Below are 17,221 nucleotides of genomic sequence, written 5' to 3' on the forward strand. Positions count from 1 at the left end.
TGTATTTTATGAATTTTGTTTTTTTTGTTCATGTGTATGTTTTTATTTTGCTTTTATCACTGTTGTTTTCCTAATTGTCGTTTGTTGACTTTATATTTGTTTTCAAATGTGAGAGAAAGTGAATGTGTGGAGATGGATGGATAGGGAGGAAAAAAGAGTCTAGTAGAAAGAGGAAGGGAAACAATGATCAGAAGAAATTATATGAATGTTTAACTTGAAAAACAATGAAGAATAGAATACAGTTCTAAACAGAATTTTCAACAGAGGAATTGAAAATGACTAAGACGCACTTAAAGAAATGTTCAACATCAAAAAAATGCAATTCAAAACTACTTCATGATTTCATCTCACATCAGTCAGAATTGCTAAGATAAATATAAAAAGTGACAGCTCATAGTGGAGAGGATGTGGGGTAAGGAAAACACTCACTTATCGCTGTGGGGAGTGCAAAATTTTACAGGCACTGTGGACACTCATGCAATGCTTCCTCAGGTGCTTACTACTAGATTTTCCCTAATATAGAACTACATCACTCTTTAATTAATTTCATATAATCCAATGACTTTACATCCTAATACAGAAATACTTACTCATCTCCTTGTTGTTAATCCAGTCATTATAGACAGGAATTAGAAAGAGCCTAGATATATATCAACAGAAGAATGGATAAAGAAAATATATTTCATTTATATGCTGGAATATTGTTCAGCTGTTAACAATAAAATTTGAAAGATGGAGCTAGAAAAAATATCATAACTAAGGTAGTCCAGAACCCAAATGAAAAATATTGTACATCTTCTTTTATATTTATTATATTTGGATATTAGTTTTTAGATCTTCAATAGACATAATACAACTCTTATAACTACAAATATTGTATGACATGTAAGGAACTAAGGGGAAGAGGAGGGTCTCCACAGTAATGGGAAATATGGGAAACGGAATCCATAGTTATAGAGTGATTCGGGCAGACTGATTTTGGTAAATTAGAATGAGACATGGAGGAATGAGAGGAAAAATGGGGATATCAGAGAGAACTCACAACAAGGACTATTTAAGGGATCATTTTGAAGTATTCTAAATTACACATACATACAGACAGACACATAGACATACACCACACACACACACACACACACACACACACACACACAGTCATCAAAAATCCAGGGAACAATGTCCCAACTAAACATGTTTTATCACCAAATGAAACAACATCCACTTCCTGGAATGGGTTTAATCTAATAGAGTAATTGATCAAACAGAACTAAAGGAAACCCCACACATCTCCGGCTCTTGCCAAGGCTATGGTTTGCTTTCTGAAAACTGATGGTAAGTTCCTATTGCTGACTAAAACACACATCACACTGAATTCAGATTAGTCTGAGTTCTATCTAGAGAGTCTTCATAAGTACTGTGTAGTATTGGTTGTACAGTAAGTCCTCTGTTCACTATCAGAGGATAAAGGTAACCGTAAATCTAGCTACCAAGAATGAAATCTTGATAGAAAGCTCCTATCAAGTTATGTTGATGCAATAAACCAAAAATTCTGGGAAGTATAAACCACATTCTGATTGTAGGAAGGCTCTAGAGGCTCCATGTCTCAGTTTGCAAGTATCTGAGAGAAGGAAGCTAAAGTTGCAAGTCTGCATACATTTACAAATCTTTCATAGACACTAATGCTTGAGGTAAAGAGAATGGCTATGCTGTTTTTCTAAGCATGGGATGTATGGATAGTGGACTTATCAAGTGGTATAACTGTATCAATGTATATCTAGAATTACTTATGAACTGTTAATAAAAATCTGAAAACATTATTCAAATTCAAAGAAGTATTTGATTCAAAGAAGTATTTAAGTACATTTTTAGGCAAATATGAGTAATAACAGTATTGTTTGGGCAGACTCATACACAATACTCGCTTTGTCTTTGATAGCTTATAGAGTTTGGAAACTTAGAATTATTCCTACATGTCATATAATCTAATAAATGTATATCATAAATTATTTATTTATGGATGAAACAAAGTCTGGAACTTTGGTTCCAGGTAGGTCAGGAACATCCTGATTTAGCAGTGAATGCCTATGAGCGATCTTTTCCAATGATGATGATTTCAGCATTACAGATCTTCAGTGTTACAGCTTTTCTTTGAATGCCATTCAATGAAACAGCTCTCTTAGATGATATTCAACAAAACACCTTGTGCAATACATTTAATTTACAGTTTTATACATACATATATATACACATATATACACCCATATATATATTATATATATACATATATATATTTATACATATATATATCTTAGAGAGTGGAAAGAAGTTCTTAGGGTGAAGTTTCATTGAATGAAGCATTAGGTTCTGGGGATACCTTATTTTCATGTAGAGAGGAATTCCAGGAAGTTGAACCTGTAATTTTGTCAAGGATTATTTAACATTCCATAGGTAGAAAATTGGGGTTTTGGTCCCTCAGATCAGGCAAAGAAGAAAAATCCCTGCTAAGAAAAATGAGTCCTCCATTTTCTCCTCAGCTAGGAAAGATGTCCAGACATGGTAGACCTCAGTGGTGAGGTACAATATCTCTACTTGTTTTATGTTTTTAATTGAGCGGTTTCATTAATATGTCCTCAGCCTTTATGTTGGAAACATCTTGGTGTTGAACTACAGCCCAATTGGCAGCAATCTACTGTTTAAAAGTTGGATAAGGTATGGTAAAAGCTTCAAAATAAAACAACATAAACCAGAGAGCTAATGAAGGGTAGCAGCCAGGAAGACAAGGGATTATTCAAGAAACTTAATTGCTAAGTGATTTGGAATCTCAAGAGCAAGTCTGTACAGAGTTTTTTTGAAGTATTAAAATTGGCCGTAACAACATTTGATTTATTTGCATAGTCTTAATATTTTTTCTCTATATTATATAATTATCTCATGTTTAGTAGTCTTGTGGTCTCCTGTTTTGGAATATGACCCTAGAAAATGAGTTCATCTGACCCTGGGTGGACTCAAGGCTGTCATCTGTGGATACCATCACAGGGTTGGGCTTGTCTCAAAAGTCTCCAGTCAGATGGTATGACTGGACAAAAGCAGCTGGCATGACCCCAGCAGATCTGAGGAAAATGGTACATCCTATTCTTTCCAGCCAAGGAACATCTCCTGTCTCTGTATTGCCTGAAGCAGCAGTGCTGCCATCTATTTTCCTTAGAGACACCCCTGTGGAATAGTCTCAACAGGGGTGCAGAACCCTCCCAGGGGAGCTCTCCACCAAAAGAAGAGAGAGGTAATGTATATGTTAAGCCAGCCGCATTTTGATTAGGAGCACATCTGAGGTCCAATGTGAAAGGCCTAAGAAAAAGGCAATGGGATAGGTGTTAGAGAAACCTTCCTTCTGGTCTGGCATGCTTTATGTGGGAAGATAACTGTGTGGCAGTAAGGAAAGCAGAAGGAAAGACTGAGAATCATTTATCTGCTTAAGGTAGCTGAGACAGAAAATACCATGTTAATTATGTGTGTGGAATAGGCATTAACAGTCTGTCTCTGAAGAATAAACTCGGTTAAGTGGATGGTTTTATTTTTAGTAATTGAAGATTAAAAATTAGTTGTTGATGTAGTTCATTTGACCTGTATGGAGTGAATCCTAGATAATTCTCTGAAGCTTAAATGAATTTTTAAAGGCAATAGGCAAATTACCTTTATGTCAAAGGAGAGGCCGGGGGAATAAGCATGGGTTAAAAGCATGAGCATTCTCCTAGTTATTTTAGTTAATAGGGAAAAAAAAAACATTTAAAGTAAATTCAGATAAGGATGCTTGGGAATCCTAGTTTTGGGCAGGCTGGATCATCTCAAGCTATGCCATCTCAAACTGCAGCAATGAAACTTTGCCCATCATTCACCTCTGTGTGGGCTAGCATATGCAGTCTGCCCAAGGGTATGCGTCTGATTGATCCAACCATCTGGCAGGTCTTCTCCACTTAAGAAACCTGGCCTGGGGGAGGGTACTGCTTTCCAACCCCCAGCTGTGCATTCCCCCTGTCCACCCAATCACGTCTGCCCAGCAGGTTCCTCTCCTGCCTATGTGTGCTCTGGTTGTGTGCTGCTCCTTGGAGGTGCACTGCCATAGTCCTGCATGTCACAGGAGAAGGGATGCAGCTCTCCAGGAAAATAGAAAGGGACAGGGAGACAGGCATAGGCACTAGGTGGCTCCCTGCCAGCCAGCGGAGCCCGGGGATGGGACCTGAGAGCCAGAAGGCAGCTTGAATCTGTTTCCTGCCCAAAGCTGGCAGAGGGATTGGCTATAGTTACCTTACATGTGGGGCTGTGTATTGATTGGTGTTTTCTCCTTTGTGGGCTGTCTGAAGGAAACCTAGAGATTATGAGGTGTCTTCTCCTTTTTTGTTATAAGGTTCTGAAGAGTGGAGCTTTACCAGTCAGGGGAAAGAGCAGGAAGTGCTCTTTCAGTTTCTGCTGAGGTAGGACAATGGGAAAATCTAGGAGTTGGTGTGCTGATCCACGTTCCTTTGTAATGGTGTCCTGTGACAAGTAGGCAAGGATAAGAGGAGTCTGAGGCCCCACGTGGCTTTCTGGTGAGTTTTATTGTAAAGTATTTAACATGGTCAGTATTTGCTTTTTTTTTTTTTTTTTTTTTTTTAATGTGATGAAGCATTTTCCATAATAAGGAAAGACTCAGAGATGTAGGAAAAGATAAGAATGCTTCATAACAACATGCAGAGGCTTGGACCTCTGAGCTGACACCACAGGCCAGGGAAGAAGGCACTCACCCTTTTTATTTCCCCATGTTGGGTGCCATCTATGGTTCCATGTTTTGATTCCTTCCTTTAGGGTGTCCAGGTACTGCTGCACACCTGATAGGGATGGATGAAACTAAGTACCTGTGTTCTAGTATCACCCTTTTTCAACTCCTGTATGATACTATAAACTAGCCAGGAACTCATGGTTCACAGGCCACAAAAGAAGAACCTACTGTTATCATTTTGCTAATCAGGTATAGTATCTCACTACCTTTTAAACAATTTTCTTTAAACTAATACACACATTCCAAATTCAGCTCTCATCAAAAATTGCATTTTGCAATGAACAAGGTTATTATATATATATAGGCCCAAATATAACTGTCTGTATAGTGTATCTCCAAATGAGACATTTATAATACAATGAAATACACTACAAGCTTAGGAAATACCAGGGGATATATTGGAGAATAGCTGTTAAAGAAAAAAACTGTGCGGAGCAGTGGTGGCACACGCCTTTAATCCCAGCACTTGGGAGGCAGAAGCAGGCGGATTTCTGAGTTCAAGGCCAGCCTGGTCTACAGAGTGAGTTCCAGGACAGCCAAGGCTACACAGAGAAACCCTGTCTCGAAAAAGAAAAAAGAAAAAAGAAAAAAGCTGTGAGAACTGATCCAAAATATGTGTCTGCCAGACATAATGAATAAACTTCAATACTGACAGTTTTCTGTATTACCTGCATAAGTCCATACTTATCAACATTCCAGTATTAATATGGGTAGGGATCAAAGACCCCTTCCTCTACTCGAGGAACCAGAGGCAGTTCAAGCCTAATGAGGAAGGGAAATCCGTTTCTTCAGGGACACAGCTTTTGATGACACTGCAGTGGTTATCCCTATACCTGTATCGCTATACCTGTATTAAATGGACTCCATAAGATTCACGTGTCTGTGTATTTGTGTATACATTTGCATGTAAATATGTATTTGCATATGTATATACTGGAATATATGAATTGGAGAAGTATGTGGGCTTGGGAGGGATCAATGACAGGGAAAGGCAGATATCATCAAATGCCTTATACTCATTTATGATATTTTCACAATTTATATAAAATATTTTCACATATTAACGAACACTTGCCATTAATAAGAAAAATACAGTAAAAACCAAAGCTTTATAACAGACAAATATTTAATGTCTCAGAAATGCTAAGTAACAGCACTGAAGTGTCTCCTTTCAATGCTGCCTGGCTTTGTTAGTGGGTGGGCAGTAAGGACCTCAGCAGGAAAGGTGTAGTATGTTAATGTTGGGCTATGTGATATAGAAATTTCTTATCTATTACTTTAAATCCCAACAGAAAAGCACAGGATTGTGTACTTTGTATTTGTGTTTAAACTAACATGGATTCTAAAGTTTGAAGAAACAGAATGTCTGGATTACTTTTAGAAATTTGAGAGAAGAGTCAACAATGTTGTGTTCAAGGCCAGCCTGGTCTACAGAGGAGAGCTCCAGGACAGCCAGGGCTACACAGAGAAACCCTGTCTTGAAAAGAAAAAAGAAAAAAAAAGTGTCAACAATGAATGTCACTGGTGTTTGGACTTTTTGGCAATCAAATGTCAGCTATCCTGCATATCAGATGATTACACTATGATTCATAACAGCAGTAAAATGACAATTAGGAAGTTGATCCAATTTAAAATTTCTCTGAATAACTTACTCAGGTTGTTGTTATTCTATCTTTGACAGTTACTGGGGGTAACTCCTAATCTACTTTTGTAAGAGACTGACTACTCTCCCAGAAGTGTACCCCCAGTAATTGCTGTTTCTCCTGGCTATGTGCTCATGGTCCATCTCCCATGATGGCCTGCCCTCTCTTGCTCATCCTTCTTTCCTCTCACTGCAACTCTCAACTAGATAACTCAAAACCAATTGATTTGTGGTTTAGGAATGGTGCTTTTGTCTACTTCAACTCTCAGTACTGTTACTTGATGTTTTACCAACCTGTGCTAGTCATGTGTATGCTACCACAGTCTGTCTCTATGCATTTATATATCTATAGGACTTGTTATGCTTAAAAACTCTTGTGTTCTTCTTTGATTCTCTCCATCCTCTCTGGTTGTTATAGTCCTTCTGATTCTACCTCACAAGGAAAATCAATCTGGAATTTTCTTTCTTTTTTGAGATATTATGTGGTCAAGATATCAAGGTTTATTTTAATCTTATAAATGATCCTCTTTGTAATTTATGGAATAATTTGAGGTGCATTGATACTAATTTTTATTTGAAAATCTCCTAGAATTTTGCACTGAAATCATCTACAGTATTATTTTATTGTGATTATTTTCTTTTGTTTCTGTAGACTTTTAATTAATTATATAATTGCTATTTCATGAGGAATTATAGCTCTGTTCCAATTAATTTTCTGAACAATATTTATCATTAGTAAGTGATATATATATCAAGAACACTATCCCTTTCTACATTTTCTTTAGTTTTTAGCTTCTCAATTTTATTTTTTATTAGATATTTTCTTTATTTACATTTCAAAAGTTATCCTATTTCCCGGTCCCCCCCAGAAATCTCCTATCTCATCCCCCCTCCCCTGCTTCTATGTGGGTGTTTCTAAATCTACCCATCTACTACTGTCTCCTTGCCCTTGAATTCCCCTATGTTGGGGCCTCGAGCATTCACAGGACCAAGGGCCTCTCTTCCCATTGATGTACAACAAGGACATCCTCTGCTACATACATATCTGGAGCCACAGGTACTTCCTTGTGTACTCCTTGATTGGTGGTTTAGTCCCTGGGAGCTCTGGAAGGTATGGTTGGTTGATATTACTGTTCTTCCTATGGGGTTGCAAACCCCTCCAGCTCCTCCAGTCCTTTCTCTAACTCCTCTATAGGAGACCTCATTGGGGACTCCATGCTCAGTCCAATAATTGGCTATGAGCATCCATCTCTGTATTTGTCAATCTCTGGAAGAGCATCTCAGAAGAAAGTGATGTCAGGCTCCTGTAGCATGTACTTCTTGGCATCCACAATTGTGTCTGGTGTGGGGAGTGGTGGAGCTGAAGAGGCATTCGCCATGGCAAGATGGCCCCTACTTCCGCTGTCAACTCCTAGTAAACAACTGTTAGCGCATGTGCGTAGAGTGAAAAGATGCCATGTCATGGTCCATTCTGGGGCATCACGTGGGGTGATGAGCAAACAGCCAATCATGGGCGGACATGCTGCACTGTGGGCGGACACACCGCACTGTGGTGTATATAAGCAGTGCTGATTATTGGCTCGGCCCCTTTTTTCCCTCTGGATGAGGGCAATAAACGTTGCTGCAGAAGGATCCTAGTGTCTGCGTGTTGTCTTCTTCCCGGCGAGACGACCACGCAGGCCACAGTCTGGGTTTGGTGACAGTATATGGGATGAATCCCCAGGTAGGGCAGTCTTCGGATGACCTTCTTTTCAGACTTTGCTCTACACTTTTTCTCTGAATTTGCTCCCTTAAATATTTTGCTCCCCTTTCTAAGAAGGACTGAAGTACCCACACTTTTGTCTTCCTTCTTTTTGAGCTTCATGTGGTTTATGAATTGTATCTTGGGTATTCTGAGCTTTTGGGCTAATATTCACATATCAGTGAGTGCATACCATGTGTGTTCTTTTGTGTTTAGGTTACCTCACTCAGGCTAATATTTTCTAGTTAAATCCATTTTGCTAAAAATTTCATGAAGTCATTGTTTTTAATAGCTAAGTAGTACTCCATTGTGTAAATTTACCACATTTTCTCTATCAACTCCTCTTTTGAAGAACATCTGGGTTCTTTTCAGCTCTGGCTATTATATATAAGGCTGCTATGAACATAGTGGAGCATGTGACCTTATTATATGTTGGATCATCTTCTGGGTATATGCCCTGGAGTGGTATAGCTGGGTCCTCAGGTACTACTATGACCAATCTTCTGAGGAGCCACTACACAGGTCTCCAGAGTGTTTATACCAGCTTGCAATCCCACCAGCAATGGAAGACTGGTGTTCTTTCTCCACATCTTCCACAGCATCTGCTCACCAGAGTTTTTGATCTTTTCCACTCTGACTGGTATGAGGTGGAATCTCAGGGTCGTTTTCATTTACATTTCCCTGATGACTAAGAATTTTGAACATTTCTTTAGGTGCTTCTCAGCCACTGTGTCCAATTGACAGTGTCCTTTCCCTTACATAAACCTTGCAATTTGATGAGGTCCCATTTGTCTACTGTTGATCTCAGAGCATAAGCCATTGGTGTTCTATTCAGGAAATTTTCCCCTATGCCCATGTGTTTGAGGCTCTTCCTGACTTTCTCCTCTATTAGTTTCAATGTATTTGGATTTATATGGAGGTCCTCGATCCACTTGGACTTGAGCTTCACTCAAGGGGATAGAATGAGTCAATTTGCATTCTTCTACATGCTTATATCCAGTTGAAGTAGTACCATTTGTGAAAAATGTTGTCTTTTTCCACTTCATGATTTAGCTCCTTTGTGAAAGATCAAGTGACCTTTGGTGTGTGGGTTCATTTCAGGGTCTTCAATTCTATTCCATTGATCTATCTGCCTGTCTCTGTATCAATACTATGAAGTTTTTATCACTATGACTCTGCGATACAGCTTGAGGTCAGGAATGGTGTTTTCACCAGAAGTTCTTTTATTGTTAAGAATAGTTTTTGCTATCTTGGGTTATTTGTTATTCCAAGTGAGTTTGAGAATTGCTCTTTTTAACACTATGAAGAATTGATTTGGAATTTGGTGGAGATGGCATTGAATCTGTAGATTGCTCTGGGCAAGATGGCCATTTTTATTATATTAATTCTGCCAATCTATGAGCATGGGAGATCTTTCCGTTTTCTGAGATCTTCGATTTCTTTCTTCAGAGACTTGAAGTTCTTGTCCTACAGATCTTTCATTAGCTTGGTTAGAGTCACACCAAGATATCTTATATTTTTTGTGACTACTGTGAAGGGCGTTGTTTCCCTAATTTCTTTCTCAGCCTGTTTTATCCCTTGAGTAGAAGAAGGCTACTGATTTGTTTGAGTTAATTTAATATGCATCCACTTTGCTGAAGTTGTTTTTCGGGTTTAGGAGTTCTCTGGTGGAATTTTTGGGGTCACTTACGTATACTAACATATTATCTGCAAACAGTGATATTTTGACTTCTTCCTTTCTAGTTTGTATCCTTTTGACCTCCTTTTGTTGTCTAATTGCTCTAGGCAGAACTTTAAGTACAATATTGAATAGGTAGGGAGAGAGTGGGTAGTTTTGTCTAGTCCCTGATTTTAATGCGACTGCTTCTAGTTTCTCTTCATTTTGTTTGATTTTGGATATTTGTTTGTTGTATATTGCTTTTACTATATTTAGGTTGGGCCTTGAATTCCTCATCTTTCTACAACTTTTAATAAAGGGATGTTGAATTTTGTCAAATGTTTTCTCAGCATCAAATGAAATGATCATGTTTTTTTTCTTTGAGTTTGTTTATGTAGTGGATTACATTGATTGATTTCTGTATATTGCACCATCCCTGCATCCCTGGGATGAAGCCTACTTGATCGTGGTGAATGATCCTTTTGATGTGTTCTTGGGTTCGGTTTTCGAGAATTTTATTGAGTATTTTTTCATTGATATTCATAAGTTAAATTGGTCTGAAGTTCTCTTTCTTTATTGGGTTTTTGTGTTGTTTTGGTATAAGCATAATTGTGCCTTTAATGTATTGATTGAATTACATATTTTTATCCTGTCATAATATTCTATGGATGTCTTAGTTGTCTATTTTTCTTTTGCCTATTTGGTGTCTAATTTATTTTTTAATTAGAATCTTTTCTACATTTTATAGATTTACCTAAAAGATATTTTTTTTATCTTCATGACTTAAAGAATCAATAATGTTTCATTGGTTTTGGTTTTTACTTTATTTATTGCTTTCATTCCCATGTTTTATTATTTATTGCTATATATTCCTTTGGTTGTGATTTCATCATCAACAGAATGGAAAATGTTATTTTAATTTTCTAGAGTCTGTTGAGCTCCATTTGTGTCTAACTATGTAATCAAATATTTGAAAAAAAATTCATGAGATGATATTATATGTAATCGTCAAGTCTTGGTCCCCCACTATCACAGTTTGTTGGCTAATATGTAATTTAACTTGTGATAGTGTTTTTATTTTTTGTTCTGTTTTAGTCTGTATGTTTGTTTGTTTAATGAACTCTACAGGCTTCTGTTTGGTACCTAGGTATAAAGAATTGCAATATCTTTTTGGTGTATTTTTGCTTTAATCTATATAGTATTCTTCATAATCTTCCTTATGGCCTCTGATTAGTTTTGTACATTTTTAATTTTGTTTATTCTTTTATTTTTTTTAACACTCTAGGATTTATCCCTCTCATGGCCTACCCTCTGACAGTTCTCGATTCCACAACTCCTCCCCTCATCACCTCGAGGATGTCCCCACCTCATCAGACCTTCCCACTCCCTGTAGCCTCCTTCTCTTTAGGGTTAGCTGCATATTCTCTGACTGAACCCAGATCTGACAGTCCTCTGCTGTATATGTGTTGGGAGCTGCATATCAGTTGGTGCATGCTGCCTGGTTGGTGGTCCAGTGTCTGAGACATCTCAGGGGTCTAGCTTAATTGAGACTGCTGGTCCACTACAGAGTTGCCCTCATCCTCAACTTCTTCCAGAATTTCTCTAATTCAAACACAGTGGTCAGCAGCTTCTGTCCATTGGTTGGGTGTAAATACCTGCATCTAAGTCTTTCGGCTGCTTGTTCAGTCTTTCAGAGGGTGGTCATGATAGGCCCTTTCCCTTTTTCTTTTCTTTTTTTCAGAATTCCATAGCCTCAGTAATAGTGTCAGGCCTTGGGGACTCCCCTGGAGCTAGATCCTCTTTGGGGCTTGTCATTGGAGCCTTTCCCTCAAGCTCTTCTCCATTTTTTGTCCCTTCAGTTTTTTCAGAATTGTGGAACAATAATGGGTCAGAGTTTTTGAGTGTGGGATGGCAACCCCATCCCTCACTTGATGTCCTATCTTTCTGCTGGACTTGGGCTCTTAGGGTATTTCATCTAAGGTTCCTCTCTTTGAGTCCTGGGAGTCTCTCACCTCCCAGGTCTCTGGTACATTCTGGAGGGTTCCCCATTCTCCTACCTACTGAGGATGCCTGTTTCCATTCTTTCTGCTGGATCTCAAAGCTTCAGTCCTGTCTGCCCCCACCCCTGACCCCGACCCAATACCTGATCATGTTCCTCTTTTCTACTCCCTGTCACGTTTCCATTCAGGACTTTTCCTGCCTTCCTCCTCCTGTGTTTGTTTTCATCTCTCTTCCAAGTGAGACTGAGGCATCTTTACTTGGGTACTTTTGCTCTTTGCTTGTTAATCTTTTTTAGTTCTGTGGACTGTATCCTGGGTATTCTGTAAATTTTTTTGGCTAATATCCACTTATTGGTGAGTTTATACCATGCATGTCCTTTTTAGTCTGAGTTACCTCACTCAGGATGCTATTTTCTAGTTTCATCCATTTGCCTGCAAAACTCAGGAAGTCCTCGTTCTTAAGAGCTGAAAAGTATTCCATAGTGTAAATGAACCACATTTTCTGTATTCATTCTTCTGTTGAGGGACATCTGGGTTGTTTCCAGCTTCTGGATATCACAAACAAGGCTGCTATGAACATAGTGAAACAAGTGCCCCTCTGGCATGGTGGGGTATCTTTAGGGTATATGTCCAAGAGAGATGTAGCTGGATTTTCAGGTAGATCTATTTCTAATTTTCTGAATTCCAGTTTGATTTCCAGAGTGGTTGTGCCAGTTTGCAATCCCACCTGCAATGGAGGAGTATTCCTCTTCCTACACATCCTCACCAGCATATGTTGTCACCTGAGGTTTTGATCATTAAGTGTATTTTACTAGGTAGAAATTTCTTACCTGGTTTGGTTCTTATGTCCTTTTTTGTTATCCTGAGTCTTTTTTTCCAGGCATGATATTTGAAACTATTGATTTCTAGAAGTATTGTTGAGTAGTGGTTTTTGAATCCTTTTATTTTGTTCTTATGGCTTGTGTTATATTCATTGTTTGTAATTATTTATTCAATGTATTTTCTTGGATATGCTTAGTGTACTTAGATGGAAGGGTTTTGTTGTTGTTGTTGTTGTTTTTCTTGTACCTTCTATAGAGCTGGACTTGTAGATAGATAGATCCTGCTTAAATTTTGTTTTACTAAAGAATGTCTTTCTTTCTCCATCTATTGTGATTGAAAGTTTTGCTGGGAATAACTGTCTGTGTTTTCATTGAGTTTGTAAAAACTCCTTCTAAGCACTTCTGGCTTTAAAATATTTTTGAGCTTTTATCTTGGTTTCATTTCTGTATATATATATATATATATGTATATATATATATATATATATTTCACATTCAATATTTTCATAGTGTTCTAGATTTTAGCGTGTTATGATCTTCTAGCATCTCCCAAGAGTTGATGTTATCTTTGTTTGTAAAAATTATATTTATTTTGCTATGTTTTCATTTGCTTTTAAAAGCATGTTTTGTATTTGCATGAATGCATGTATATAAGTATGTATATATGTATGTATGTATGTATCTATCTATCTATCATGTGTGGAGGAAGGAACCATGTTTACCAAAGCATGCACTTAATGAAAGCAATACCAAAATTCCCAAAAATTAATAAAAACAAAACAAAATAAAACAAAACAAACAAAAACAACAATAAGAAAATTTAAGAGAAGGCAGAGGCGGGGGAGGGCAAATGTAAATAATTTTTGAAAATGTACAGTTGAAATGAAATAAAAGTGACTGTTTTTCATGCTAATAAAATAATTACAAAGCTTTCAATATACTCAAAAAACAAGAGCATTAAAATAGTAATTGACAGCAGGCTCTCTGGGCACTCTGAACTTGGAGACAGTGCTAGAAGCTGAAGCCCGGCTCCAATTCAGCAGAAACTTGTGATCCGGGACTGAGTGCACAAGACAGAAAACTCCTGTTCTTCACAGGGTTGTTTTGTGGATCTACCGATATTAATGAGTTTCTAGTAATTCCTGTTCTACATTCCGAGTCATCTATCATTGCAGAGATAATTACTTAATTGTTTTACTTTCTGTTTATGAAGTCTCCCTTCCTATCAAGAGATATATTCAGGAAGCACAGAAGCAGGTTGGTTTCTTCTCTTTTGCTGAGTACTAAAGACACTTTTGCAATTAGCCAAGAATACCTTAGGTATTCAGTTAATATTTTCTGAGTGTGGTGGTTTGAATATGTATGGCACATGGGAAGTAGAACTATCAGAAGTTGTGGCCTTGTTGGTGGAAGTGCCGCACTATGTAGATGGACTTTGAGGCCTCCTGTATTCAAGCTCCAGACAGTGTGGAAAAGGATTCCCTCTTGATTGCCTTCAGGGAAAGAAGTAGAATCCTCTGTTCTCTCTCCAGCACCATGTATGCCTGCAGGCTGCCATGCTTCATGCCATGACGATAATAGACTGAAAGTCTGAAACTGTAAGATACCCCTAGTTAAATGTTTGCCATTACAAGAGTTGCATTGGTCATGGTGTTTCTTCATAGCAACAGAACCCTGACTAATACAGAAGTTTTTACCAGGGACAGGAATATGGTGATAGGCCTGATCATTCTTTTGTTTGGTAGGATATAGATTTTGAAGCTTTGGAAAGAAGTGGAATGCTTTAAGTTGGCCTTTACAAACCATTATAGAAACCTGGAAGACCCAGGTGCTCTGGGCAATTTGAATGGTGGGGGCTTGGTTCAAGAGGGTTCAGAGGATGATCTTTTAGTAAGTAGCCTAGAGATCATTATTGTGATATTTGGGTGAAGAAAGTGGGTTCTTTTGGCCCTTGTCTGAAGCATCTGACTGAAGCTAAGGTGAAGTAATTAAAATTAATTGCCTTGAAAAAGGATTTCTACAAACTACCTATTTTAGGCCTTTTCCTATGGTTAACTCTTATGAAGAGCATTTAGAACAATTGTAGCAAACTTAGAAAGGAAACATATACAATGTATCGTTCAAGTAATAAAGAGGCATGCAGAAGTAGAATGGAGCTAAATCCTGTGTTCAAGGAAATAAACAGATTAGGGGGATGATGATCTCAGGGTGAAATCCCTCCAGCAATGTTTATTGCTTATTCATTTGCACTTGAATGAGGGATAGACACTATGTTAGGCATATTAGGCACTGTTATGACCTGGTTAGTGTTTTCATTTGGACAAAAGGAGATAAGATTTTATGTCAGGTTGTCAATTGTGATGTTTATTCTCAATTGTTAATTTGACAGTATCAGGAATGATCTACAACCCAGAAATAGAGGGTACACCTGTGATCCAGATCTTGAGACACAATGACCATGTCTATAAAGATTTTGTGAGAAGGAATTGTAGAAAAACTTAGGTCCAGGTATGGTAATACACAGTTTTAATCTCAAGAGACAGAGAGCAGAGATCTATGAATTCAAGGTGAGCCTGGTATAAAGTAAGTTCCAGGTAAAGAGAAGCTTAGGTAGTGAAGGAGTTGGAAAACAAAAAGCTGGTGATAGTGTAATGGAACAAGGGGGCCATGTTCGAGTCCCAGCAAGCATCAGAACTCAACATTTTCTGCCATGTAGCTCTGGATATCAGCTTAAGAGAAGAAGGAGTTACAGGAAAAATTGGAACTGAGAAATTAGTGGTAATTAAGAAAAGATAAAAAATCACCGAGGTGAAAACCTCTGGGAAGTTTTTCCGAATGCACAAGGAAGACAGAGACAGATATGATGGCTGTACCTGGATTTGGTAATATGCAATAATAATCCACATGGTGCTGGTTTTAAAGGTATAAAAAGAACATGGGGAACAAATGAGGCTTGGTATTGTAAGAGGCCAAGAAATGCCATTGGTGAAGGTGCAGAAGTTCATGGTCCAGAACTGAAGGAGCCATAAAAATGTTGAGACCATGACAAGAGTCTATAAGAGGCCTTTAGTGGAGACTAGTTGCAGCAGAAGACCCCAGAGTATTTGAAACATTAGAACCATGGGATGACCACCAAGACAGCAGCAGCAGTGGAGTCAAACAGAGCTAAAATGCTACAAAGAGCAGAGCTGGATAAATGGCCCAAGTCCTTTGATGAGGCCAAGATGATCAGGTAGGATCTTAACATATGACAACAAGAAGGTTTAAAGTTGAAGTTGCCTTCAATACCCCAAGAAGTTAAAGATACCATAACTGTGTGATACCTAATAGGAAAAGTTTTTAACAGGGAGTGGAATTATCCCAGGAGAACCTGAAGCCTAACCCTGACCATGACCCGAACTCTGACACTGACTCTGATCCTAACCCTTAACCTTAACCCTATTTACTTCTTCTAACAAGGCCACACCATTGGATATTGCCACTTCTACATCAGTTTCCACCATAGGCTTGCTCAAGCACATGATTCTGTGGGGAGCTTACCAATCTATAGCATAATGCAAAATACATTTATTCCAACTTCAAAAGTTACCATAGACCATCACAGACTCAATAATATTTAAAAGTCTAAACTTCAATGTCTCTTCTGAGATTCATTAATTTCCTTATTGTAATCACCTATAAAATCAAAATCAAGGAGCAGATCACAGCTTCTCCCCTGAAGACACCACAGCCTGAAGGCATTCCAAGAGTTTCGCTGCACACAGGGCAACTGGTAAGAGCCCTCCTGAAGGCCCAAAGCCACCACTGGGAGCCCAGTGGACTCTGCACCCATCCTCCTCCAATTCCTCTCCCCTTCTGGCCAGAGATGTTTGCCAGGGCAGACTGCCAATTAGTCAGCTCCCCTGAAGACCCCACAGCCTGAAGGAATCTCAGGAGTTCTGCTCCATGCAGGACAACTGGACCACTGACACCACAGTCTGAAGAATTCCTAGGGGCTGCTCAGCATGCAGGGCAACTGAACCAACATACTAACAGCCTCACAGGAGTTCTGCAGCACACAGTGAAATAGAAACCACAGTTTGTAGGACTCCTTGGGGTGTTTCGGATACCTCTGGGGCTATTTGTAATTTGATGTTAATTCATTTTCCTGTGAGGGGCTTTGAACAAAGGAATGAGTCAGTACTCAGGTGATTTCCTGTAAAACGTCTTCCCACCTTAACTTGTAAAATAAAGGCTAGAGCTGATGATTGGGCAGATAAAGGGTAGGTAGAACTGAAATTTGGGAGAGAGAAGGAGGAGGAGGTGGAAAGAAAGCCGAGCAGATATGGCCTGGAGAAACCACAAGTTATAAGAGTTGGCATCAGGGCCTCCAAAACCTGTGACAACACATAGGCGGGCTGCACAGACCTACCTGTTGCCAAGGGAACAGCCACCATATTCCCAGAATACACTGGGCTCACCTCCACCTTTACCTGCAGCTATACGTCACTACTTGCATATATATTTATATATGGGGAACCTTCCTCTCTCTCTCTCTCTCTCTCTCT

Source organism: Mastomys coucha, unplaced genomic scaffold (genome assembly GCF_008632895.1).
Source record: "Mastomys coucha isolate ucsf_1 unplaced genomic scaffold, UCSF_Mcou_1 pScaffold1, whole genome shotgun sequence".
Lineage (NCBI taxonomy): Eukaryota > Metazoa > Chordata > Mammalia > Rodentia > Muridae > Mastomys > Mastomys coucha.